General features: G+C 42.6%; 1 pseudogene; it reads right to left on the minus strand.

The window, feature by feature from the left end:
- Positions 1 to 827: 827 nt before the first annotated feature.
- Positions 828 to 9,495, minus strand: LOC132384439 (interferon alpha-1-like; annotated as a pseudogene).
- Between the last annotated feature and the right edge of the window lie 17,708 nt (positions 9,496 to 27,203).

Here is a 27,203-nt window from a genome sequence, read left to right on the forward strand (position 1 = left end):
AATAGGCACAATAAAGAGCAAATTACAATATAATAACAGCTGATGTAAATGTAAATATGAATGTAAATGTAAACAATATTTTAGCAGGAATTGAGAAAGAAATGAGCAAAGATTGCAAAGCGAGTGAAGGTGTGTGTGTGTGTGTGTGTGTGTGTGTGTGTGTTGTGTGTGTGTGTGTGTGTGTGTGTGTGTGTGTGTGTGTGTGTGTGTGTGTGTGTGTGTGTGTGTGTGTGTGTGTAAATTGGTGTCAACTAGACTCTGGGAATTGAGGAGTCTAATGGCTTGGAGGAAGTCTGCACACTGCTAAGTGTGTTTTTAAATATTGCTGAATGAAAGAATTTCCCACTCTGGATCAATGAAGTATTTAATTATTATTATTATTATTATTATTATTATTATTATTACAAACTTAAATTTAAATTTGTGATGCTGGAATCTGAAACCACTTTAGTTCTCAATCCTAATTCCATTCTAACCAAATTGCAGCCTCCCCCACTGTCACAGTGAGCTCAATATAAGCAAGAAAAACAACAGGTTATCATCCCTCGGGGTACTACTGCATATGGTTTCTGCTGTTAAGCTAGTTATATCTTCATTTCAGGCTCAAATGTTTCTCACTCAACAGGAGAATATTTGTTTAAATCCATGTATCATACAGAAAACAGAAAATTAAGACAATTAATTTCAAGATGTATGCATATGCCTCATCTGCTGAAGGGAAGTATAGAATGGAGGGGAATGCCTATGACAGGGAAAATGAAGGGAAAATCTTATTCTCCTGAGAAAATCAGCAAACACAAAAGTCATTATTATAAAATTGTGTAATATTGAGAATAAATAATACAGATATATCTTTACTGAAATGTTTTACTTAGAAAAATATTATCCATTCGATATCTCGCAATAACAATAAATTAAAGGCTTTTTTAGCCACACGTACACAGGAAAAGATGGCAACAGAGTACCTTCTCCAGAAATGAAACTTTGCATTGCAGTAGCTTCCAGTCTTTTAAATGATGGACAGATACAGGAACAATCATCAAATTCACATTTCATTACATAGTAGTAATACAAAAATAAATATCAATAAATTAATTCAACACTAAAAAATAAAGTTCCAGGCACTCTGTTCTCCATTATTTGTCAACTGAAAATCTCTGCAATGTAACAACATAATGCATCATAAACAGAAAATACTGAAAATGTTCCATTGTTTAGACAGCAGTGAGGCGGGTGGCGGGAGGAGGAGAAATATAGTTAATGCTTCAGGCTGATAATCATTGATAATATTGGTAGTTTTTTTTTGGGTCCAAGGAAATAACTCAGTTTTCCTCTCAACATGTACGGAGCATTTCCACCCGATGAGGTTTTCATTCAAATCTCCAGCAATTGCTTTTGTTTTGAAATGTAATATTAGTCAATTCACATATTCTTTTTAATCAAAGAAGGTTATTATTAAATAAATAGTCACCAATTTTAGTCCCTTATAAAAGTTGTCTCTGGTAATTGTTCAGTGAACTCTGCTGATTTTTGCCATAATGAGAAGGAGCTGTTGTAGATGTGCCCTGGTCTCAGTACAGGTTACTTCCCAGGCACAGGCAGTGAATCCCTGAAAGAGAGAAAATGAAATACATTATATAATAAACCAATATAAAGTGTTTGAATAAACGTGATGGTGATCACAAGGTTTCATGTTAATTCACCTTCTGTTTTAGGAACTCTCTCAGAACATGAAAGTATTTAAGAATTGCAGCATTCTTCCTTGGTCTGGTCTCTGAGCCTGGTTTCCGGACACAGTCTTCCAGCTCCCTGAGCTGCCGATCCAAGAGAAGCCTGAAGTGTTCCACTGAGCTCTGGGCCCACGTGACTGTAGATCCTGCGGAGGTGATGCAGGGTCTGATGGACAATCCAGATCCAGTCGTGGGCCTGTGCAAAACACACATGGTGACATCAGATAGGGCCATGGTTCCAGTAAAGTTGAGAACAGAATGCTTATGACTCTCAGTAGAATAGGACAAGACAAAATCAGCCATTAACTTCAAACAAACAGACCTTAACTAAGGGACTGCTAACTTCAGTGAACTCATCAAAGTGCAGAGCCATGTCAACTGTAGTCTACAGTTAATAGATTAAACAGTGAAAGGAGATTACAGGTGCAGGGGAGAATGCTAGAGTCCTTGACAGATTGCAGAACTAATTTGCATGAATGGCATTAATGCTGCAGGGACTTCCAGTTACAGAGTGAATCTAGAGAAATTTGGGCTGATCTCCTCAAGACACAGACAGTGAGGGAGAGATTTTTGAATCATGTCCAATCTCATGAAGAGATTGAAATTCTTAGAGGAATGAAAAACAGGTGAAGGAAGAACAGGAAAGGAGGAAATAAGAAGGGGAGTTTTGCCATATGACAAAAAGGTTTGTTAAGTCAAGAGCTTGATGTACACTGACCATTGTATACTTTTTAAAAAGTATAGTGCATCAGCAATTACAACCTTCAGACTTTGAGTGGTGACAAATGAAAGTGTTACAGAAGCAGTTCCCTTAGCTTCCCCCAACCTACCCTATCCCCATCGAACTTAACCAATGCCATTTACCAAGACTGACCCAGTACACAGCTTTTTATGTTTTGGCAATTCGAGTGCTCATCTAGATACCCCTTAACCATTGTGTCCTTGAACCAGTGGGGATAACTTCATTTAACTTCACTTGCTCCATCACCGAACTGTTTCCAGAACCAAAGGACTCACTACAAGGAATATTCATCTCATGCTCTCGATTTTTATTGGTTATTTACTATTATTATTTTTTCTCCCTTTTGTATTACCACAGTTTGTTACCTTCTGCACTGTTGCGTGCGGTCTTTCATTTATTCTAATATGTCTCTTGGATTTAGACCATAGGACTATAATGCATCAGAGCAGAATTACATCATTTGGCCCTTCGAGTCTGCTCTGCCATTTCATCATGGCTGATCCATTTTTCATCTCAGCCCCAAATTCCTTCATGCCGCAACCAATCAAGAATGCATCAACATCAGTCTTAAGTATACATAAAGGCATGGCCTCCCCAGCTGCCCATGGCACCGTATTCCACAGAATTGCCACTCTCTGGCTAAAGGCGTTCCCTGAAAGATAGGGTAGTTAAGAAAGCTTATGGGGTGTTAGCTTTCATAAGTCGAGGGATAGAGTGTAAGAAACGTGATGTAATGATGCAACTCTATAAAACTCTAGTTAGGCCACACTTGGAGTACTGTGTCCAGTTCTGGTCGCCTCACTATCGGAAGGATGACCATAATATGGTGGAATTCTTCATTAAGATGGAGAGTGACATAGTTAATTCAGAAACAAAGGTTCTGAACTTAAAGAAGGGTAACTTTGAAGGTATGAGACGTGAATTAGCCAAGATAGACTGGCAAACGATACTTAAAGGGTTGACGGTGGATATGCAATGGCAAGCATTTAAAGATCGCATGGATGAACTGCAACAATTGTTCATCCCAGTTTGGCAAAAGAATAAACCAGGGAAGGTAGTAGACCCATGGCTGACAAGGGAAATTAGGGATAGTATCAAGTCCAAAGAAGAAACATATAAATTAGCAAAAAAAAGTGGCACACCTGAGGACTGGGAGAAATTCAGAGACCAGCAGAGGAGGACAAAGGGCTAAATTAGGAAAGGGAAAAAAGATGATAGAAAGCTGGCAGGGAACATAAAAACTGACTGTAAACGCTTTTATAGATACGTGAAAAGAAAAAGATTGGTCAAGACAAATGTAGGTCCTTTACAGTGAGAAACAGGTGAATTGATCATAGGGAACAAAGACATGGCAGACCAATTGAATAACTACTTTGGTTCTGTCTTCACTAAGGAGGACATAATTAATCTTCCGGAAATAGTAAGGGACCGAGGGTCTAGTGAGATGGAGGAACTGAGGGAAATACATGTTAGTAGGGAAGTGGTGTTAGGTAAATTGAAGGGATTAAGGCAGATAAATCCCCAGGGCCAGATGGTCTGCATCCCAGAGTGCTTAAGGAAGTAGCCCAAGAAATAGTGGATGCATTAGTGATAATTTTTCAAAACTCCTTAGATTCTGGATTAGTTCCTGAGGATTGGAGGGTGGCTAATGTAACCCCACTTTTTAAAAAAGAGGGAGAGAGAAACCGGGGAATTATAGTTAGTCTGACATTGGTGGTGGGGAAAATGCTAGAGTCGGTTATCAAAGATGTGATAACAGCATATTTGGAAAGAGGTGAAATCATCGGACAAAGTCAGCATGGATTTGTGAAAGGAAAATCATGTCTGACGAATCTTATAGAATTTTTTGAATATGTAACTAGTAGAGTGGATAGGGGAGAGCCAGTGGATGTGGTATATTTAGATTTTCAAAAGGCTTTTAACAAAGTCCCGCACAGGAGATTAGAGTACAAACTTAAAGCACACAGTATTGGGGGTATGGTATTGATGTGGATAGAGAATTGATTGGCAGACAGGAAGCAAAGAGTGGGAGTAAATGGGACCTTTTCAGAATGGCAGGCAGTGACTAGTGGGGTACCACAAGGCTCAGTGCTGGGACCCCAGTTGTTTACAATATATATTAATGATTTAGATGAGGGAATTAAATGCAGCATCTCCAAGTTTGCGGATGACACAAAGCTGGGCGGTGGTGTTAGCTGTGAGGAGGATGCTAAGAGGATGCAGGGTGACTTGGATAGGTTAGGTGAGTGGGCAAATTCATGGCAGATGCAATTCAATGTGGATATATGTGAGGTTATCCATTTTGGTTGCAAGAACAGGAAAACAGATTATTATCTGAATGGTGGCCGATTAGGAAAAGGGGAGATGCAACGAGACCTGGGTGTCATTGTACGCCAGTCATTGAAGGTGGGCATGCAGGTACAGCAGGCAGTGAAAAAGGCAAATGGTATGTTGGCATTCATAGCAAAAGGATTTGAGTACAGGAGCAGGGAGGTTCTACTGCAGTTGTAAAAGGCCTTGGTAAGACTGCACCTAGAATATTGTGTGCAGTTTTGGTCCCCTAATCTGAAGAAAGACATTCTTGCCATAGATGGAGTGCAGAGAAGGTTCACCAGATTGATTCCTGGGATGGCAGGACTTTCATATGAAGAAAGACTGGATCGACTAGGCTTATACTCACTGGAATTTAGAAGATTGAGGGGGGATCTTATTGAAACGTTTAAAATTCTAAAGGGATTGGACAGGCTAGATGCAGGAAGATTGTTCCTGATGTTGGGGAAGTCCAGAACGAGGGGTCACAGTTTAAGGATAAAGGGGAAGCCTTTTAGGACTGAGATGAGGAAAAACTTCTTCACACAGAGAGTGGTGAATCTGTGGAATTCTCTGCCACAGGAAACAGTTGAGGCCGGTTCATTGGCTATATTTAAGAGGAAGTTAGATATGGCCCTTGTGGCTAAAGGGATCAGGGGGTATGGAGAGAAAGCAGGTACAGGGTTCTGAGTTGGATGATCAGCCATGATCATACTGAATGGCGGTGCAGGCTCGAAGGGCCGAATGGCCTACTCCAGCACCTATTTTCTATGTTTCTATGATGTTGAAGCATTGGAAAGGGTACAGAGGAGATTTACCATGATGCTGCCTGGTTGAGAGAGTATGGATGATGATCAGAGATTAAGGGAGCTAGGGCTTTACTCTTTGGAGAGAAGGAGGATGAGAGGAGACATGATAGAGGTGTACAAGATATTAATAGGAATAGATAGAGTGGACAGCCAGCGCCTCTTCTCCAGGGCACCACTGCTCAGTACAAGAGGACATGGCTTTAATGTAAGGGGAGGGAAGTTTAAGGGGGATATTAGAGGAAGGTTTTTCACTCAAAGATTGGTTGGTGCGTGGAATGCACTGCCTGAGTCAGTGGTGGAGGCAGACACACTAGTGAAGTTTAAGAGACTACTAGACAAGTATATGGAGGAATTTAAGGTGGGGGGTTATATGTGAAGCAGGGTTTGAGGGTCAGCACAATATTGTGGGCCGAAGGGCCTGTAATGTGCTGTACTATTCTATGTTCTCATCTCTGTTCTGAAAGGATGCCCCTCTATTCTGATGCTGGGTCCTTTGGTCTTGGACTCTCCCACTGTAAGAAACATCCTCTCCACATCCACTCTATCAAGCCTTTCAACATTTGGTAGGTTTCTTTCAGGTCACCCCTCATTCTTCTGAATTCTAGTGATTGCAGGCCCAGAGCCAATGGCACTCTTCATATGACAAGCCATTCAATCCTGAAATCATGTTCATGAACCTCCTTTGAATCCTGTCCAGTTCCAGCACATTCTTTCTTAGATAAGGGGCCCAAAACCGCTCACAATATTCCAAATGAGGCCTCATCAGTGCTTTATAAATTTTCAATGTTACATCCTTGTTTTTATATTCAAGTCCACTTGAAATGAATGCTGACATTGCATTTGACTGAACCTGCAAATTAACCTTTAGGGAATCCTGCACAAGGACTCCCAAGTTTCTTTACATCTCAGTTTTTTGTATTTTCTCCCCAGTTAGCAAAGAGTCAACCCTTTCATTTCTTCTACCAAAGTGCATGAACTATACTTTCTGACACTGTATTCCATCTGCCACTTCTTTGCCCATTCTCCTAATCTGTCAAAGTCTTTCTGCGGCCTCCCTATTTCCTCAAAACTTCCTGCCCCTCCACCTTCATATTGCCTGCAAATTTTGCAATAAAGCCAGAAATTCCATCATCTAAATCACGATATATAAAATAAAATGAATCAGTCCCAACACAGACCCTTGTGGAACACCACTAAGTCACCAGTAGCCAACCAGAAAAGGCTCCCTTTATTCCCAGTCTTTGCCTCCTGCCAATCACCCACTGCTTTATCCATACTAGAATTTTTCCTGTAATATCATGGGCTCATAGCTTGTTAAGCAGCCTCATGTGTGGCACCTTGTCAAAGGCCTTCTGAAAATTCAAGCACTGTACACCACATCAGCCAATTCTGCTTTGTCCATCCTGTTTGTTATTTTAAAAAATTATAACAGATTTATCAGGCAAGATTTTCCCTTGAGGAAACCATGCTGATTATGGCAAGTACCCTAAGACCTCATCTTTTATGAGCAACTCCAACATCTTCCCAGGCACTGAGGTCAGACCAACTGGCCTATAGTATCCTTTCTTCTCCCCCTCTCCTTTCTTGAAGAGTGGAGTGGCATTTCCAAATTTCTAGTCTTCCAAAACCATTCCGGCATCTAGTAATTCTCAAAAGATCATTACTAACGCCACCACAATCTCTTCAGCCACTTCTTTCAGAAGTCTGGGGTCATTACCATCTAGCTCAGGTTATTTATCTACCTTCAAACCTTTCAATTTCCCAAGAACCATCTCCCTAGTAAAGGTAACTTCACACAATCTGCATGATCCCTGACACCTGGAACTTCTACCACACTGCTGGAGTCTTCCACAGTGAAGACTGATGCAAAATACTTATTCAGTTCATCCGTCATTTCCTTGCCCCCTAATACTATCCCTCCAGCATCATTCTCCAATATCTCTCCTGTCTCTCTTTTACACTTTATATATCTGAAGAAACTTTTGATATCTTCTTTAATATTATTGGCTAGCTTATTTCTTATTCCATCTTTACCTCCTTAATGACTTTTTTAGTTCCCTTCTGTTAGTTTTTTAAAAGCTTCCCAATCCTCTAATTTCCCACCAACCTTTGCTCAATTATATGCCCTCTCTTTGGCTTTTATGTTGGCTAAGATTTCTCTTTTTCACCACAGTTGTGTCATCTTTCCTTTAGAATACTACTTCTTCTTTGTGATGTATATATCCTGGGCCTTCCAAATTACTTCCAGAAATTCCAACTATTGCTGTTCTGCTGTCATCCCTGCCAGTGTTCTTTTCCAATCAATTTTGGCCAACTCCTCTCTCATGCCTCTGTAATCCTCAATACAGTACTCCACTGTAACACTGATACATCTGAAACTTCTCCTTTTCAATTTTCAGGGCGTTTTTCATCATATTATGATCACTTTACCCGATAGGTTATTTTACTTCGAGCTCTCTAATCAATTCTGGTTCTTTGCAAAACACCCAATCCAGAATAGCTGATACTAGTTGGCCCAACCACAAGCTGCTCTGAAAAGCCATCTCATAGGCACTCTAGAAATTCTACCTCCTGTAATCTAACACCAGCCTGATTTTCCCAAACTATCTGTATGTTGAAGTCCCCCATGACTGTTGTAACATTGCCCTTTTGGCATGCAATTTCTATCCTCCATTGTAATTTGGAGGCAACATCCTTACTACTGTTTGGGCATCTGTATAGAACTCCCATCAGGGACTTTTTACCATTGCAATTCCACAGCTCTATCCACAATAATACCTTCAGACCCTATGCCACCTCTTTCTAGTGAGTATTTACTGAGTATGCCAGCAAGTAAACAAATCTCAGGGTTGTATATCATGAAATAGATCTATTTTGATAATAAATTCACTTGAACTTTGAACAGATATTGTGAGAGTTTCTGTCTTAAGATGTTTGTTCCAAATTCCATCTATGCATTGTGGTTTTTTCCCCTGCTATCCTGCACTCCAAAGTTTTGCATTAAATCTATAACATTGGTCATAAAAATCTCTTCCATGTGAAAGTTTATAGATGTCTACAATCATAGAACCACGCATGATACGGTACGCCACTGTCAGGTCTACCCTCAGCTTTTATCTCCTTGATACCAATGGACCAGCTATAATGTAAAATAATTTAATGAGAAATCTCATTATTTTTTCAGTGCAAGACAGGGATCATGCATTTAAAGTGAAGTAGGTGGCTCCATCACCAATGAAGCACATAGGTAGAGTGACGATCTGAGATGATGCAAGCATTTCCGGAGATCAACAGAACTCAAATGTCACTGGGGAGGGAGAGATATTTAGAGAGAGAGGAACACACAGGGAGGGAGAGGAAAAATTAGCAGAAGGTGATAAAGGGTGACGTGTTTATTGGTGACCGTGTGAATGTGGTCCTGAAAGTCAGAGTGATAGAGTCACAAAATGAGACATGGAGAGAAAGAATTCATATTCTGATATAATCAAATTATCTGGGTAAAGTTCAGATCCGATCCTTCACATTATGTCTCCAATTAATTACATAGAAGTGAAATCCGGAGTTTACTCACATGGGCCTCCGCGGAAAGTTTCACCAGGTCCAAGGGCTTGGTTTTCAACGACAGCCTCTCAGTCACACACTGTCGAAGGAGGCGGCCACCCTGAGACAGAAGATACCAACGTTACTGACAATCGCGACACACAGAAACACCAGAGAACAGACTCTTTGTAATCACCTGATCGTTAACAACAAACAGCCCGGGACTGTCAGGACCGGTCTCAACTCACCATTTCATCCAGTTTGCCCAGAGTCTCTTTGTTGAGAGCTTGCAGTAACTGCAGCCTCTCACAGCCCAGGGTCAGGGTCACGGTCAACAACAGCCACACACTGCAAACTCTCCATACACGGCCCAATGCCATCTTCACCCGACACTGAATAAAGCACCGATCTGAGACCAGGATCAGCCCCGAAAACGGGTCTTGTTCGCCGACTGGAACTCGGGATATGGAAATACCGCAGCTTGTGATCCGAGAGCGGACGCCGGTGCTGCCGAGTCCTGTGTCTGGGGATTGTGTTGTGAGCTCTCTCTGCCATGCTGCCGGATTTTATATGTTAAAATCCGAAAATCGGTGACATCCGAAAAGTGAAATGACTGTGGGATATTTGGGAGCCTGTCGGGAGAGAGCGGTCTCCGCTCTGAAGTAAGTAATCTGAAAGCGGGAGAGTCCCGCAGCAGCGACGGAAAATCCGCCACTGGAGAGAACAAGCAGCGCTCCGGTTGTGGGCTTCATGTGTTCGTTCAGTTCGGGGGTCCAAAGAGTTGTGGAGGGTGGATTAGCTTTAGCAGTGAACGACGGTGGGTTTGCGGACATGACTGTGTCCGTGCCTCGGTGGGGGCTGCATTTTTATCAGGGTTACAGTTACACTGCACCTTTCAGCACTGATCATCAGTGCCACAAACAGATTAAGTTAAATTCGAACCTAACACTCACCCAGATCCAGTGAAACCACATCGCAGGGTGGCCAGTGCAGAAAGCCAAGGCCATAGCGACTCTCACCGCGCGAGTACTCCAGTCCATGACCGTGCTCTCTAAGCACAGAGTGTGTTTGTAGTTGTTGCTGTAGTCTGTATTTAAATAAGACATTTCGGTTTCTCGTTTAAATCGAACCGTTTGGACACCTAGTCGGATGGCTCTTCTTTCTTGCCGCTGCTCCCAGGAAAGACTCCGGCCCCGTTTGCCACTGGAACAAAAGCGAAAGTAACCCGAGGCAAGAAAAGCTTAGGTCACTTCCGAAATTGAACGTGTTTGTAAATTATCAAATAAAACTACAGATTGCAGGATTTGAAACCGCTGTAATTCTCAACCCCGCTCTCATTCGTGCTGCGGGGACCTCCTCCACTGGCAGGGTGAGGTACAACGCAAACTGGAAGAACAAAGCTTACCTTCCCTCTCGTTACTCTTGTAAGAGGCGTCTGATGTTGAACCAACACATACAAAATGCTCAGCAGGACAGGCAGCATCCATAGAAAAGAGTAACAGTCAGGACTGAAGAAGGGTCTCGGCCCGAAATGTCGACTCTTTTCTATAAACGCTGCCTGGCCTGCTGAGTTCCTCCAGCATTTTGTATGTTTTGCTTGGATTTCCAGCATCTGCAGATTTTCTCATCTTAGAGGCATCTGCTGTGTACGTCTTGGTCTTTGTGGCATCTTCACTTCGGATTCAACCCTTTCTCGTTCCAAAAGAAATATAAAGAATTAAAACCAAGAGATAAAATCCATGTAACATTGAAATATAAAACTGAGACAACTCACAACAAAATGTATGTACTGGCGAGTGTAAAACTACAGCGTGAAAGTGCTTGCAACACGGAAAATGAGGAAAATCTTTAGAATGTATGTTCAATAGGGAAGAAGGTTGCATCACTTTCTGAGTCGGAATGGGAGCGTTTAGATAATAAAAAGAACATAAATGAATTTTAAAAGACATCAGAGGCACTCTATTTAGCGAGCAGAGTCACGGGGAAGTGTACCCCCGTAGAGCGAATCGCCACAGGTTAGCTGTGACCCGTGCTCTCTGCACTGTCCACCCTGCGTTGTGGTGTCACCACAGTTGGGTGAGTGCGAGGACGGATTTGACAGGAATTTTCTCTGCGGATCCGAATATCAGCGCTGAAAGACAAAGTGCTACTGCAACCTTGGTAAAATACACCCTCCACCGATGCACCGACCCTGTCACTTCCTCGTCCCACACTCTTCGTCTGCCAAGCCTGACCCTTCCTCCACAACACCTTGGATCCCTCAAGCTGACCGCATGAAGTCCGGAGCCGGAGCGCTGCTTGCTCTCTCCAGTGGCGGATTTTCCGTCGCTGCTGCGGGACTCTCCCGCTTTCAGATTACTTACTTCAGAGCGGAGGCCGCTCTCTCCCGACAGGCTCCCAAATATCCCACAGTCATTTCACTTTTCGGATGTCACCGATTTTCGGATTTTAACATATAAAATCCGGCAGCATGGCAGAGAGAGCTCACAACACAATCCCCAGACGCAGAACTCGGCAGCACCGGCGTCCGCTCTCGGATCACAAGCTGCGGTATTTCCATATCCCGAGTTCCAGTCGGCGAACAAGACCCGTTTTCGGGGCTGATCCTGGTCTCAGATCGGTGACGTAAATCTGGCTTTATGACTTGCCTCCATTCAAGTTTTGAGTGACGGCCTTTGCGCATCATTTGTCATTTAGTGCGCCCTTGTCAAAGGGCCGCTCTCCCTTTATATTTCTCCCTTCCCTTAACCTAGCACCTACAGTTTCTGCTGTGTAGCCTTAATCTTCCTTCACTTGTTCTCTCTTTCGTTATGTACCCTTTGGACGACTTATTTTGCATACTATTGTTTGTACTGCTGTCTGAATATATTACGTTGAAGCTTTTTATACAACACATGTTTCATCAACATTCTTTTCTTCCTCTTCATTTGATTGCATATCTTTTGAACATCCATCTTTCCCTCACCACCTCTGGCTTGAGGAGATCTGACCAAAATTCCCTGTGCTCTGACTAAATGTCCCTGTATCTTTGACGCAATTCTCGCAGATCAGTTCCACACTCCGTCAAGGACTTTGACATTCTGTCGTGTATCTGAGGTTTTACTAATAGTAAGTTTAACCTGCAAACTGTGGACTGCAATTCATACAAGACTATAAGACATAGGAGCAGAACAAGGCCGTTCAGCCCCTCTAGTCTGCATCATGATTGATCCCGAATCCCACTCAACCCCATCCACCTGCCTTCTCGCCATATCCTATGATGCCCTGACCAAGCAGAAAACTATTTCCACTTTAAATATGCCCACGCAATTGGCCTCCTCCACAGCCTCTGGCAGAGTATTCTACAGAGTCACTACTCTCTGGCTAAAAAAAATTCCCCTTCCATCTGTTCTAAAAGGTCGCCCCTCAATATGGAGGCTGTGCCCTCTAGTTCTGGACACCCCCACCACAGGGTACATCCTCTACACATGCATCTTATATAGTCCTTTCAACATTCAGTAGGTTTCGATAAGATACCCACACATTCTTCTAAATTCCAGTGAGTACAGGCTCAAAGCTGCCAAACGTTCCTTGTATGTTAACACCTTCATTCCCGGAATTATCCTCGAGAACCTCCTCTGGACTCTTTTCAAATGACAACACATCCTTTCTAAGATATGGGGCCCAAAACTGTTGACAATACTACACGCCTGATTCGTGTCTTATAAAGCCTCAGAATTATCTCCTTGCTTTTATATTCTATTCCCCTTGAAATAAATGCTAACATTGCATTTGCCTTCTTAACACGTAAACTAACCTTCTGGGAGTCTTACACGAGGACTCCTAAATCTCTCTGCACCTCTGATATTTGAATTTTCTCCCCATTTAGATAATAGTCTGCACATTTACAAAACTGCATCATCATACATTTCCCAACACTGTATTCCATCTGCCACATATTTACCTATTCTTCCAAGTCCTGCTGCAATCACATTGCTTCCTCAGCACTACCTTCCCCTCCACTTATCTTAATATCATCCGCAAACCTGCCACAAAGCCATCAATTCTATTATCTAAATCACTGACAAACAATGTGAAAAGTAGTGGTCCCAAAACTGACCCCTGAGAAACACTGGCAGCTATCCAGAAAATGCCCCCCCCCCCGTATTCCCACTCGTTGCCTCCTGCTTGTCAGCCATTCCTCTATCCATGCCTGTATCACTATTGTATTTTATCCTGTTAGGCAGACTCATATGGCATCTTATTAAATGCCTTCTGAAAATCCAAATGAATTGCATCCATGGCCTCTTTGTCCACCCTGCAGTTACTTTCTCAAAGAACTTGTCAGGCAAAATTTCACGTTACAAAAGGGAGACTTATTTTCTCATTAGTTTCCAAGTACCCTGAAGCCTCATCCTTATTAATAGACTCCAACACTTTCTCAACCACTGAGGTTAGGAAAAGCCTATAATTTCCTTTCTTTTGCCTTCCTCAACAGCTGAGGGCTTATTGTTTGGGGTTGATGTTAGATAAGCATTCTGTTCTAATTCTCAACTTTACTGGAAACATGGCCCTATCTGATGTCACCATGTGTGTTTTGCACAGGCCCAGGACTGGATCCGGATTGTCCATCAGACCCTGCATCACCTCCGCAGGATCTACAGTATGAACCTGAGCTCAGTCACGTGGGCCCAGAGCTCAGTGGAACACTTCAGGCTTCTCTTGGATCGGCAGCTCAGGGAGCTGGAAGACTGTGTCCGGAAACCAGGCTCAGAGTCCAGACCAAGGAAGAATGCTGCAATTCTTAAATACTTTCATGTTCTGAGAGAGTTCCTAAAACAGAAGGTGAGCTGGCTGATATTATTCTCTGTGATTATGTACAGGTCTAAGCAGCTAATTAATATCTGTTCATTATCTACCAAATTTCTTTATTACTTTTCCTCTTTTAGGGATTCAGTGACTGTGCCTGGGAAATAACCCACGATGAGACCAGGAGACATTTACAACAACTCCGTTTCATTATGACAAAAGTCAATAAAGTTCACTGAAGACTTTCCAGAGATATCAAAAGCGGCGAAGACTGACGACTATTTAATTTAATCATTTTATGTATTAAAGGATATCCAAATGGACTAATATTACATTTTGGAAGGAAAATAAAACAATTTCCAGAGCTATTTATGAAAACAGAAGATGATGGAAATACACAATCTGTGTGGAGAGGAAACCCGAGTTAATATATCGGACCAAATAAAATACTGCCCTAAATGCTCAATATAAGCATTTCTTTACGCTGAAGATTACCGTTATTTATCAAACATAAAAACAATGCGTTTCACCGTACGTTTCGATGGATCAACGAAAATTGCTGTCCAAGGACACTGGGGGAACCCGGAGGTGTCACCGTACTTCTGGCGGCAAAATAGCATGCTCACCACTTACTACTCGTTTGTCTTCAGAACGTAAATGGAAGGAAACAAGAGTACTCAGAGAAAACCCACACGATCATGGGGCGAACATACAAACTCAGAGCGGTGGGAACGGAACCCCAATCGCTGGTGCTAAATGCTAAACTTGTGCAACATTAACTTGTTCACGCCCATTCGCCACTACGTGATATATAGATTACCTTCAGTAATTTTCTGTTCTCCGCCCTTGTGTTACCAGATGAAAATTGCCTTAACATTCTACGTGAGTGCTGGAGAAGGGAGAATGTCTGGATCTATCTTGATATTTATGCACCGATATATTTATTGATGTATTTATTTAATCTACTGTGATGAGATTTGAATTTGGTGATTGGTCCTCTTTGTTCCCCGTTTTACCGATTAACAGTTCCAGTTCTGCAGAAGCTGTTCTGCGGTCAGCATTTCACTCACTGCCTTTCTACAGCTTGTTTCGTTGCGGTTGGCAGTAATTAGTTCTATTCCAGTTATTTTAGAACTAATCTAATATAGTTCTGATATAAAATTAACTGCGTAGCAATTCATTTTCCAGAATTTTGCATAATTTAATAATAATTTTCTTGCTCTTGCTCTTGTGGTGTCACTGAGCTCTGTTAACTTGTTTTTAAACGCAATAGAGTTCAGTATTACCTCAAAGATATTTTTGCCATGTGCTAGCAAGCTAATGATGCTCGATCTCTTTCCTGACCATCAATCATGATTACTTCTGTAGTTGATCAACAGCTAGCTGCTCAATTCATCTCAGACAATCCTGCTGTATGTATATTTGCCGGGTTAATGTGAAAATACTTAAATGCGGGGACGGAGACCCAAAAGGTTGCTAATTTATTGTCTATTTATTGAGATATATAATGAACACTTTCTAAAAGTGGTAAACATTTATACTAAAGATGTTGATGTGAATAAAAGTATTATTTTGAACACTTTTTTCGTGTGATACATCATTATGCCTCCTATTCCTCCTTACCTAGGATCATTTCAAAATTCAAAGTTTAAAGTAAATGATCAAAGTACATATACAACCCTGAGATTCATTTTCTCGCGGGCATAGTCAGCAAATTCAAGCAGCATAATAGAACCAAAGAAGGACTGCATCCGCACGAGAAAATCTGCAGATGCTGGAAATTCAAGCAACACATACACATACAAAATGCTGGTGGAACGCAGCAGGCCAGGCAGCATCTATAGGGAGAAGCACTGTTGATGTTTCGGGCCGAGACCCTTCGTCAGGACTAACTGAAAGAAAAGATAGTAAGAGATTTGAAAGTAGGAGGGGGAGAGAGAAATGCGAAATGATAGAAGACCGGAGGGGATGGGGTGGAGCTGAGAGCCCGAAAGGTGATTGGCAAAAGGGATACAGAGCTGGAGAAGGGAAAGGATCATGGGACGGGAGTACCAGAGGGAGATAGAGCAGGCAAGGAGTGATTGAGAGGGGTAGAGAGAAAAAAGAGGGATTTAAATAAGGTATGGGGTAAGAAGGGGAGGGGCATTAACGGAAATTAGAGAAATCAATGTTCATGCCATCAGGTTGGAGGCTACCCAGATGGAATACAAGGTGTTGTTCCTCCAACCTGAGTGTGGTTTCATCTTCACAGTAGAGGAGGCCATGGATAGACATATCAGAATGGGAATGGGACATGGAATTAAAGTGTGTGGGCACTGGGAGATCCTGCGTTCTCTGGCGGGCCGAGCGTAGGTGTTCAGCGGAACGGTCTCCCAGTCTGCGTCAGGTCTCACCAAAATACAAAAGGCCACACCGGGAGCACCAGACGCAGTATACCACACCAGCCGACTCACAGGTGAAGTGTCGCCTCACCTGGAAGGGCTGTCTGGGGCCTTGAATGGTGGTGAGGGAAGAAGTGCAAGGGCAGGTGTAGCACTTGTTCCGCTTACAATGACTGCGTCCAACAGGATGGAAAAACAAGCAATGTGCAAACTACAAAAAAAACTGTGCGAATATAATAATCCGTGAAAGGTTTTCAGTCGCCCATCCGGCCCGATGTGGCGGATTCGGGAAAGTTCTGCAGATATACAGGGCAGATGAAAAGTGAAAAACCACCCGCGGACCAAAGCAGAAAGTAATCTAGGCATGTTTGTGCCCACATTGGGCCGTGCTTTGGTTAGCGTCTGTACTCCATTTTCGGGGCAGCTGAAACCACAAGTACAAAATGCTTTCATTTTAGAGATCCACGATACGTCCACTGACTGGGGATCGTCAGGGCATGGCTGGAGCTCGCACAAGGCATGACAGTACACAAACCATTAATGGCGCACTGCTGAATAGGCTGGTAGGCACCGGGAAGCCCGAAAAAGATACTGGCAGCATTCAAAGTAGCCCAGTAAAACCCCAGGCTGAGACTGCTGCGAGTGTTTCTCAGGGGAGTAGTCCACTTACAACCGAGACCACTTGAGCAGTTAAGAGTAGAAAGACACGGTTGAAATGCTCATTAGAAGTAAACACATTCACAATGCGTGAATATTACCGAGTAATGGAACTTGAAACTGATGACAGCATGCGGAGACAAATTTCATCAACAGTTATGGAGCAAATATCTCTTCATGCCTGTAAATTCACAACACGTAGATCAACTTAGAGCGATAGTAAAAAATAACCTCATCCCAATGGATGTAAAGTTATTGAAGAGCTAGAATGAAACCAACCTAAAGTTCTGATGGAGGGTCTCGGCCCAAATAATCGACTGTTTACTCGTTTCCATAGAGTCATAGGTGTCAAACTCAAGGCCCGTGGGCCATATCCAGCCCGGCATACAATTATATCCGGCCCGCGAGATCATTTTAGATAGATCTATTATTTTAATTATTAATGGCCTGGCGATATGAAGCCTATGATTGTAAGTTAATACCAATCATAAAAATAATGCTTGCTCAGTAGTCTTCATAAGAAACGGAATTTGTGAAGTGAAACACTTTGTAGTTATAGCAGAGAGTGAGACACATGAGAACAGGCTGAAAAAACGGAGGCAATGAAAGCTGCGTTCGCACGCGCCCAACTGATCCAGCCCGCATGAAGCGGCATTTTGCCCAATCCGGCCCGTGACCTAAAATGAGTTTGACACCCCTGCAATACTGCTTAGACTAATGAGTTCCTCCAGCATTTGGTCTGTGTTGCAACCGAAAGACCAAAATAATGTTATGCAATAAAATAATGAAAATGCAATGCACCTGTAACTCTCGCTTCGACTAACGGTTTAATATAGGGGATGATAGCTCCCCGGCCCGGCCAAATTTAAATATAGTTTAGGTAGATGGCGCTGAAGGTGTCTCGTGTTACAAATCAGTATCACGAAATAACAAACCGTACAATATGCGATTAAATGATTGAGCTTTTTACTAACCATATAGTCAAAGTCAGAATTAATGTAGTTTAAAACAAGAGAACGGCCTATTCTCATGAAACAGTCTAAAGCGACACATCACAATGTCACCGAACCAAGCACGGAATGACCAACAACCGCAGATAGTGAACTTTTGATCTAATATCTGGCCAAACATATGATGCACGATCAAGCAGCAAGCTGGGTTAGGGAGAGAAATGAACGTACAACACAATTGAAGAAACCTGAAGTTACAGTGGATATGCTAAAAGCGGTTATAAAAATCCAAACTGGAAAAGAACTGGCATAATCATTAGTATAAAAAATTACTTGCCTTCGTCCATATCTAATACATAATTTTTTAATCCTGAAAAAGTGTCAAGCTTCTATAGAAGGTAAAATATTTTCTTACGCAAAGGAGAAATTACTGATTATCCGTCAAAATTATCGTCCCATTACTTGCTTACAAACTATATATAAAATTGGAACATCATGCATCCCGCAACTTGTCACTTAGGTAACTACAATATACTTAAAGATTAGAAAGTATGCCGTAAGGGCATGAGGATGTAAAGTTCAACTGATGATAGATTCTAAATTAAAACCAACAGAAAAGCAGAAATCTTTCATGTTGTTACATTGACTAAAACACATTTGATTCTATTCCACGCTCATGGCTAATACAAGTTCTTAATATATAAACTTCACCCAATACTTATGAAATTCCTTCAATAGCTGATGAAAGTTTCACGTAATATAATCACCCGATCTATTAACAACGAAAAAGAACAGTCACCATTATCAGAATAAGCTGAGACATTCTCCAGGGCGACTCTCTAAGCCCACTATGGGTTTGTTTAGCTTTGAACCCGCTTTTTAATTCACTGAATCGGGCGTATATTGGGTATCAAATCAGAAACAACGAAAGGTATAAACGTGAACTTTGGACTAGATACGTTCAGAATATTAAACATAAAGAAAGGTGCAATAGAGCTAATAGAATACAAACAGCAGCAAAGTGCAATGCAACCAATGAATATGAAACAATTAAGTACCTCGGATATCAACAAACAAAAATAGATCATAAAGGGAAATCTTCCACAGATTTTACTTCAAGCCTTAAAATCTGCCAAACAGAACTCATCAGTAAAAATATAACTAAGGCAATAAACACTTTTGCTATACCCATAATTGTCATGAGGGGGGCATTAAGACTGGACCCAAATGCGGGACGCAGATACTGAAGTACCAAGAACAGGACGGGACACGTCGTAGACTGGGCTGGGGAAGCAGGACCGGGACGAGGGACTGGGAACAATTTTCCTTTAAAATACAAACTTTTAAAAGAAACCATGCCTTACTATAAATACAAGCCTGATCCAGTTTTAGAGTCAGAGCCCTATAGAGTATATTACACTGCTCAGTTATTGCTGATAGAATAATCTATAATAACCGTCCAGATAAACAAGCAAGAACAACTTACTTAATAGATATAGTCATTCTAAGCACAAATAATATACAGAGATCAATAAGTGAAAATCTCCAGAAATACGTTGTATTAAAAGAAGAAATAGGGAGATTTTGGAACATGAACAGAGTGGACATCGTCCCGATAGTAATATCTATAGTTAGTATCACCCTAAAGTCATCGCGGTCTACACAGCAATATTTATGTGAGTCTCCAAAAGCCACAATACTAGAACAGTACGAAAATTCCTAGCAATTGAGAAATGAGTGTGTTTACCTATGCCCATAGCTTGAGTTTTACCAGCCTAAGCTGAGAATAAAAGTTAAAAAATTAATAATAATAACTTTACCCGAATAGCCTCTACAAAGAGTAGCCATCGATTCGGAGCATAGGTCTGAAGTGCACCAGAACTTGAGGCTTTTCAAATACTCGGGCGGTGGTGGGGCCGGGGTTACGATATTTTACATTCGAATTGTACAAAGACCACTGACTCCTCCAGGCCACAGAAATGTCGGACAACACAGGGGTCAATTAGACAGTTTGAAAGAAGCAGCAAAGACCATTGGTGTGTGCCTAGACAACAGATGAGGACAAGGACCGTCTCGATATGGTGTGGAACTGTATGTTTACAGTACGGTGTGGAACAAAGGTTTAGCAGGATATTGCCTTTATTAGAGGACACTTGCTAAAAGGTGAGGTTGGACAAACTTGCGCTGTTATCTCTGGAGCGGCGGAGGATGAGGTGAGACGCGATAGAATTTTGTAAGATATTGAGAGGCATAAAAAACTCAGACAGCCGTTATCTTTCTTCCAGGGTCGAAATCTACAATACCAGTTGGCATGCATTTAGTTAAGAGGTGGTGTGTTGAAAGGAGGTATGTGGGAACAATGTAAACCCAGAATTTCCTTCTTTCCCTTACCGAGCCTCAGAAATGACCCAGATCCGCCCCAGTTTATTTAATGCCTCAACGGGTCAACATCGGGTATGCTTTCTCTGGCTGTTCACTCTACTGTGGACCATCGGGACAACATGGACACATACTTCAGGCCGTGGTTTATCAATCAAAACTCGGATTTCAACACAATCATCCCATGGAAAAATCCCGCCATGGCATGGATGCCCCCAAGCCCAACTGCGAAAGGACGGGTTTGGGGCATGAAGTAGCAGGCCTAACCCTCAAAACCCCAGTGCTACAGAAACGCCAACAGAAGCTTTAAAGACATCATCTGTGGGAAAGGAAGGAGAAGATGGGCTACATTCGGAATCAACGTGAATGGCTGGCTCGGAACAGAGGACTCTGGCGAGCTACTGTCGGTGGCCTATTCCCGGGTAGGAATGATGGGGTTAAACATCATCTATATCATCCCATCGAAATTCATCATCAGACTTGAGGACATAAGCCTTCTTGATCTGTGCCTTCCTCTGTAATTGGATACTCGCCTTCTTCATTGTAAACTTCAATCAATGAGGATTAGCAACAGCATCTCTCTTCGCCGATCTTCAACGCAGTTACACTCGGAGGCTGCTCTATTGTCTATACACATTCGCTGTGTGGCTAAGCACAGCTTCAACACTAACTTCACACGCACCGACAACATCACTGTTGCTGGATGAATAACAGATGGAGCTGAGTCAACTTACTGGACAAATTTCATCGCCCGTTTGAGTGGTGTCTCAAGATCAACCACTGGCTCAACGTCAGCAAAAATAAAGAGGGGATTACTGTACTGACTTCAGCAAGACTGAGGAGGGTAAACCTATACTACTGTATATTGGGTGATCAACTGTGAAACTTCGTGAGCATTAACAGATCGGATAACTTGCCATAGCCCAACACATATGAAACCGCTTTTTATCGGGCGCCTCTAGAGACGCGGCTCGTTCGACCCTTGCGAACGGCCACTGGACGCAGCGGTGAGAAAACCACTTTTCTCAAACTCCGTATGTCTAAGGTGAATATGACTTGGGTCCCAGCAAAATCGGGAAGTTGCGATATGTCGACCTCCGAACCCCGATCTGTGCGAATACCTGTACTGTGTAAATACTGCTCCTATGCAATTTGCTGTCGGCAAGAAACAACAGATTGGACGCTGCATACAATTATAAAGAAAGTATATTTACAAATTGCAGCTTTATCGAACAGTTAGTAGGGAAAAAAGAAAAGAAAAAAGAAAAAAAGACCCATTGCAAATGTGCACTGAAGATGGAGCTCATCTTGAAGCTGTCTTTAACTCACACGCTGAACTCGTGGCCTGAATGAAAGCACGCACCACCTTCCGAATGTGGCTCGAATTCCATCTCGAACAAATGCCCCCCACCCCCCACCCCCCACGGGTCCTTTCTCCTTGAAGCCTTTCATCTGCACAAAGCACCTTGTGCAAACGGCATCCGCAGCCTGGTTGGATGACAGAAAATTCCTAAGTTGAACAACGTATCCTCTTATCTTTATCTCAAACGCAAACATGCTGAAAGCAGAACATATTGCTCTTACAGAACTGCTAAAATGAAATATCTGCAGCATAGCAGTAACAATCTTAACCAGGGCGTTACACATAGAAGTAACCGCAAGGTAGGCACGCCAGCATCTTCATTTTCTTACGAGTTTAAGCAGGTTCGGCTTGTCACCGAATATTCTAACAAACGTCTGCGCATGTACTGTTGAAAGCATTCCGCTTCTTGCACCATAATGTGGATCGACAGAATTCGGATGTGCAAGAATGTAAGGAGCAGTGGACCAATGCAACACGGGCACCTTCCTCCACCACCACCATCATCGACAGTGACGGGACTTTGGCCGTACCCGAGTTGTTTACAAACGCGCCCACTTTCGGAAGTGACGAACTGTCACGTTCCTCGGATGCTTTCGGTTTGGGTGAAGATACCGGAGGAGGAGTAGGAAAGCAAAGAAATCGGGGTAGGGTTCGTCTTCCGATCCGGAGGCTTAATTTAAAATAAAGAAAACAGAAATGTGGTCTGTGAAAAGAAACTTCCCCTACTGGCAGGTGTATTCGCGCAGAGAATCGCCACCGATCGCTATGACCCGGGCTCTCTAAACTGACCACTCTGCAGTGTGGCTTCGCCGGAGTTGGGGGTGAGTGCAAAAGGAGATTTTAACAAAATCTGTCCGTAGATCCGAAGATCAGAGCTGAAAGGCGCAGGGTTACTGTAACCCTGATATAATGCAGCCCCCACCAATGCACGGCCACCGTCACGTCCACAAAACCACCCTCGGCCCCTGGGAAACCAGACCCTCCCTTCACAACCCCCTTGATCCCTGATCTGAACGTACGAAGAGCCAGAGCGCTGCTTGCTCTCTCCAGTGGCGGATTTTCCGTCGCTGCTGCGGGACTCTCCCGCTTTCAGATTACTTACTTCTGAGCGGAGACCGCTCTCTCCCGACAGGCTCCCAAATATCCCACAGTCATTTCACTTTTCGGATGTCACCGATTTTCGGATTTTAACATATAAAATCCGGCAGCATGGCAGAGAGAGCTCACAACACAATCCCCAGACACAGGACTCGGCAGCACCGGCGTCCGCTCTCGGATCACAAGCTGCGGTATTTCCATATCCCGAGTTCCAGTCGGCGAACAAGACCCGTTTTCGGGGCTGATCCTGGTCTCAGATCGGTGCTTTATTCAGTGTCGGGTGAAGATGGCATTGGGCCGTGTATGGAGAGTTTGCAGTGTGTGGCTGTTGTTGACCGTGACCCTGACCCTGGGCTGTGAGAGGCTGCAGTTACTGCAAGCTCTCAACAAAGAGACTCTGGGCAAACTGGATGAAATGGTGAGTTGAGACCGGTCCTGACAGTCCCGGGCTGTTTGTTGTTAACGATCAGGTGATTACAAAGAGTCTGTTCTCTGGTGTTTCTGTGTGTCGCAATTGTCAGTAACGTTGGTATCTTCTGTCTCAGGGTGGCCGCCTCCCTCGACACTGTGTGACTGAGAGGCTGTCGTTGAAAACCAAGCCCTTGGACCTGGTGAAACTTTCCGCGGAGGCCCATGTGAGTAAACTCCGGATTTCACTTCTATGTTAATCATTCGAGATGTTCTTGCAGAGTAATGTTGAGAACCGTATCTGAACTTTATACAGAGAACAAAACTATGACAGAATGTCGACATTTTCTCTCCAATTCGCTTTCTTCCTCTGTCGTCTTCGCTGATTCCATGGAAACCATTCACAATTAGTATATCTCTCTTCAGTTATCACACTTCAGTCACGTCGTGGGACCTCTGTGGTGAGCTGTAAAGCGTTGGGTTCCTTGGTTTTTCGAGCACCGGCTCATTGTAGGCTTAACCAGGGTCGTTAAACCCTTGTGTTTTCTGTTTAATCAAATGAATTGTGACTGTCACAGGTTTCCTTCGTTCTATGATATTTCAAAGAGGACATTTAGTGCTGATCGCAGGGTTCTGTTGGTAGTCGTATGTATCACCTCTTGTCTGGTCTTCACATGGGAGTCTGCCATTCTTCTGCACCTGGGTTCAGTCATTGCCATCGCTCACCGTGACAACTTCATTCACCTTTTCTCTAGCCATTCACTGGTAGTTCACTCTTTGTACCTAACACCCACTGATGATCTGATTTGCTCTGCTCCCACTAAACTTGCCAATATGTATGAACTTATATTTTCTACTCTCATCCGCCATCTCACTCCATATCGCACTCTCTCATGTTACCTCAACTCCCCATTGAATTTATCTCTTCTGTTAATCTGGAAATCCATTCATCCGTATAATGTATTCATTCTAGGTGATTGCACCATCTACTCCGTTCTAACGATTTGACACCTGATTGTAATATTTCCCCTGCAAACTAGTTAAATTACTCGTTATGTTAACATTCGATTGGGATCAAGGACAAAAAGGCTCGGGGAATCAAGAAAAGGTGTACCAAATTATGAGTGGCTTAGCTGGCACAGAGGGCAATAAAAATGTCTCTACAGTAAATGTCTCTATTAAGAGATTACATAAATTTAAGGGGGGTGGTGGTGGAAGTATGAAGGTTGGCCTGGATGTAAAACTATTTAAGCTATTCCCCCCTACCCGTCCAATTTGCAGTTTAAATGTCTGAGTGTGGGGTGGAGGATGAACGTCTTACAGTAGTCCATAAATGTCTATGTGCACTCTTCAATTGCCAAGACTATTCAGTCGATATTGATAAATGAAATTTCCTTAGTGTGTGTAATTTGATGAACGAAGTGGGCTGAGAGTACAGTAAGAATTAGTTCTCTGACTCTATGTCTCAGTGACTTGCCTCTAGTCAAGTTCTGAAGTATAGAAGATGCCTATGCTCAATTCACTTTTTATAGCATGTGATGCATATCGGATACCACAAGATATTTGACACACAGAACCTCTGCCAATGTTACAAGTCTCAACTGTTTAGTTCACACTCCTTAATCACCTGTCTGCACCTAATGATCCTTAATCACCTAACTATTTCACCAATGTTCATTTTCCTTGGGCCTACTTACTTATCAAACATTCAAGCTGTTGTCTCTATAAGTTACTGTTGAATCTTTGAAATGCACTATTCAGAAGACCCTTACCACTTATCTTCCATGAAAGTACATTCATGAGATTGCACATATCTATCAACTTTCCCCCTCAACGTCTCTGACTAAGGAGAGCAGAGTTTCCCAAAGTAACTGACATACTGAACATTTATAAGAACTATTCTTGATAATTGGTCCCACATTCTGTCCTTCACCCGAGGACTGACTAGCCTGACTGGTAGTTAACTGTTCATCCACTATTTAAACTTTGAATACCAATTGCAGCTCATGTCTCAGAGCGACTTTAGGTTCTTAGACATCAGTAGTCCTCCAGCTGGGTGCAGGTTGATTTATGCCGCTTATTGTTTATACTTTGCCCTATTCTATTCAGAGGCATGGCATTCTACACTAATCCGAAACGTTTGTGAGACCAGCCCCCTACTGATGTGACCATGATGTGACCATCCAGGCCCAGGACTGGATCCGGATTGTCCATCAGACCCTGCATCACCTCCGCAGGATCTACAGTATGAACCTGAGCTCAGTCACGTGGGCCCAGAGCTCAGTGGAACACTTCAGGCTTCTCTTGGATCGGCAGCTCAGGGAGCTGGAAGACTGTGTCCGGAAACCAGGCTCAGAGTCTAGACCAAGGAAGAATGCTGCAATTCTTAAATACTTTCGGAAATTGAGAAAGTTTCTGAAAAAGAAGGTGAGTTGATATGAAAGCATGTGATTGCTAACACATTTCTTCAGTCCTTTTATATGTTTTCATTATCTAATGCATTGATCTGATATTTTCACTTCTTCAGGGATTCAGTGAATGTGCCTGGGAGATAACCCGCGCTGAGACCAGGGCACATTTGCAACAACTCTTTCTCATTATGGCAAAAATTAGCAAAAATATGTGAAGATTCTCCAGAGACAACCACATAGGCGACTGAGGCTATTTACTTAAAGTGTGTTTTATTTATGGAAAAAGATTGCAAAGGCAAAAACGAAAAATGCTGGAATTTTGAGTGAAAACAGAAGTTGACGAAAATTTTACGCATGGAGAGGAAAACTGGGTTAACAACTTCGGTCAACAAAAGAGTTACATCATGAATGCCCATCAACAGCAGAACGTTTTCAGTATTTTCTGACTTTACAATATATTGTGTTGTTACATTGCTGCAACTTTCAGTTGGCAAGTAAGGAAGAACAGAAGATGTCGAGATCTTTATTCACATGCCAGTGTTGACTTAATTTATTGATACTGATTTTTATATGACTATCCTGGATTGAGATGTCAATTTGGTGAATGATCCTGAATCCGTTCCCGTTTTAAGGATAGGCAGATCCTTCAGTGCAAAATCTCATGACTGGAGAAGACACGTCGTGCTTAGCTCCTCACTCTCACCGCCTTTCACTGTTTGTGTCTGTTATCGTTGGCATTACGTTAGCTACATACAACACTAAAGTGAGATGGATAACCTTTCATTTTCCACAATGTCATGTCGAAGACATGTTGCGATTTTTGCCCAGCTTCCTTTAGTGTTAGCAAGTTGTAGGGCATTCCTCCTTTCCGAGGTTAAGCTGTTTATTGGTATTCAATTTTCTTCAAATTCTCCCTGCATTTGTCGCTCTTGCAGTAGGAGTATGATCGAGAATTTCTAAGTCTGCATTACGCTCTGGTGGGTGATGGTCTTCTAGGACCATTGATCTTGAATTTATCCCGAACGGATAGTAATCAACATGTACTTTTTATTCCAGTAGTCTTAACATAAATTTATATTAATTTATTTATATTTATTGTGATTTTAATGTGCAATTGTGGCTCATTAACTTTGTTAATTTATTGCTATTCCGAGATAAGCAATGGAAATATTTTTTCTAAATTAAAAACTTTTTGTAAAGATGTGGATGTTAAGTATTTTCAATATTATACAATGCTAGAGGTATACTATATATATGATCTTCCTCAAGGAATATAACATTTGAAGTTTCTTGACACTCCGTCCACGACCCCTTGGACCCCCGATCTGAACTGGAGACTGAGAGATGATTGCTCTCTTCGGTGGCGGATTTCCCCGTCGCTGCTGCGGGACTCTCCTGCTTTCAGATTCCTTACTTCAGAGCGGAGACCGCTCTCTCCCGACAGGCTCCCAAATATCCCACAGTCATTTCACTTTTCGAATGTCACCGATTTTCGGATTTTAACGTATAAGTTCCGGCAGCATGGCAAAGAGAGCTCACAACACAATCCCCAGACACAGGACTCGGCAGCACCGGCGTCCACTCCTGGATCACAGGCCGCAGCCTTTCCATGTCCAGAGTACCAGACGACAAACAGG

The sequence above is a fragment of the Hypanus sabinus genome, chromosome X1 (genome assembly GCF_030144855.1).
Source record: "Hypanus sabinus isolate sHypSab1 chromosome X1, sHypSab1.hap1, whole genome shotgun sequence".
NCBI lineage: Eukaryota > Metazoa > Chordata > Chondrichthyes > Myliobatiformes > Dasyatidae > Hypanus > Hypanus sabinus.